We start from the raw sequence: 2,458 nt of genomic DNA on the forward strand, positions 1-2,458 counted from the left end.
ATTACTGCATTTATAATGTACTCCTTGAAAGGGTGTGACCTGCTTCCCAAAGTCCTTGGTACTGGAAGCCCAACTTCCGTTCAGTGACTTGAAAGCCCTCTCCCCATTTCTCCCATTTCCTTCCATGACTGCTGGATTATGAAGGAACTCAGAACCACAATGAGTGAGGACTGGTTAAAGAAACAAGTGATGTTTATCCTGAGAATGACTGATAACATTTCAGTGAAAAAATTGAGGGCACTCTTTGAATAACTGAAAGCCTACTGTAGAAGAGGGTTTCAGCTGGATGTGTTCTATAGACCCCTAGGATCCATGGCATGGTAAGCCCCTAGTGAATGTTTATTGAGTGAATAAATCCTGTACTGCTCCCACAGCATGGACCAAGACCATGGGCTGCCACGGGGTCCTAGGGCTGAACTGAGGCCTGCCAGGGGCAGTCCCCTCACTCTCCTTTGATCAGAACGCTGCATGTGCTCTACATTTCAGAAGTGACCCTGTGAACTGGGATATCCAGACTCCAAATGATGAGTAACATTTGCTTGGAATTTTAAAAAAAGCTTTATTTATCTTAACGGTTGGGTTATTAATAGGTACCTCGGTAAAATAAAGTACTTTGGCTTCACTTTCCATAAACAGTTTCCTCAAACACTGACTACATGTTACATCAATAATCAATGTGTTCTGTCTACTTTGTCTCTGTTGTCTCCAGAACCGATTTTCCTTACCTTCAATTAGTCTTAGTGTGATATGTGACAGAGTCAGGTGTTATCACTATTATCTCAAAAGCATGTTTTTTAAATATATATATTTCTTTTTTTTAAGAGACCAGGTCTTGCTCTGTTGCCTTAGCTGGTCTCGAACTCCTGGCCTCAAGCAATCCTCCTGCCTTGGCCTCCCAAAGTGTTGGGATTATGAGCATGAGCCACCACACGCAGCTTGAAAATCTGTTTCTTAAGGAGTAATGTAGAACACATAACTTTCTTAAGTATACCCCAACCATCTCCAACTAAGCCAAATTGTTTAAAAGTTCTATAATATTTAAGATTCAGGATACTGTATTTCAACCTCCCTAAAAAAAATGTATTACATCTTAGAATGCATGTGCCATAACCTCACTTTTGTGACAAATAGTAGTACATTTCATGAGCTTGGTACAATAACTTAAAAATGGTAAATTTAAAAAAATTAAAATATACATCCTGTTTCTTTAATTACATATATCAAAAATAGTAACCTAAACTAAGACATCCATTTCAATCAGTAGATATTTCAAGCCACAAGATTTAATAATAAACAATATTGGGTCTAGGTAACAATTCCCAGCTAGATCAGGGAAGCCCTAGCTCTACGTGGTATTACGGTATAAACATAGTGTCTCTCTTCACTGTCAGAGAGGGATGGCCTATCCTTGAATATAGAATGGGGTCAGTCTCACTGTACTTTCATGAGCCATCTTATTTACCACACTTTACATCTCTTTCCTAAGTTAAATACACATCTTTTTGGGAGAAGACACAGCACTACATGGTACCAAATACTAACCAAAAAAAAAAACCAAAAAAAAAAAACCCACAGATAAATAATAAAACATTTCAACTTCTGAAACACAGCAACATTAAGCCACCTCAGTTTTCTTTTCCAAATACTTGCAATACCCCCAATCCCTTATCTTATGAAAACACAGGGAGCAACATGTGGTATGACATGGTAGAGTTACATCTCAACGCCATGGAAAACTTTTAGAGCTCAACGTTGATTTCCAACAGAAGTAAACAGCTAGTAAGTGTTTGAAACTTTTTTGTTTAATGATGCACTGGCAGAAATAGCTCATCCTCTTATAATATTTTCTGTTATCACTGTAGTCATATGAGAAAGAGATTTTCTATTTATCTGTCTCAACTGAGAAGTCTTCACTGCCTGATTCTTTCTTCAGGAACCATGCGCCTCTTGCACTGTCACTCAGCTACTGGGAATATCTCTTGAACACTTCTGTCGTTGGAAGTTTATAATGTCAGGTGCCAGCACACTTGAAATGCGTGAAAATGAGGTGATACACACAACACTTCTGTTGAATTTTGATTCAGCCTGCCTCAGTGTCCTACCCTCTTTTCTCACTGGATGCAATGGACAGGCCATCAGCATCAGAGTGTTTGTCCTCTGATGAATCAGAGGACACTGTGTTTTGCTTTCATCTAAAAACATAATAAATAAATCAGGAAACCAGAAAATGTCAAAGCCATGAGTGATTATAACGTCAGACACTGGCTATTTTTCTCAGGTTAACTGTACACATCACCAGTGCTACCAGACAGCCACAGTCTTGTCTGTGGGAATGTGAGAGAGAGAGAGACAGATCTGCTTACAGTAAAATGTAACAGTGTTGTCCTAGCTCCTTCCTGGTTTGTACGGATGTCACAGTCCTAACAGTAATTCATCAAAGTTTCATTAGGGATGATCA

Source organism: Mandrillus leucophaeus, unplaced genomic scaffold (genome assembly GCF_000951045.1).
Source record: "Mandrillus leucophaeus isolate KB7577 unplaced genomic scaffold, Mleu.le_1.0 Scaffold1249, whole genome shotgun sequence".
Taxonomy (NCBI): Eukaryota; Metazoa; Chordata; class Mammalia; order Primates; family Cercopithecidae; genus Mandrillus; species Mandrillus leucophaeus.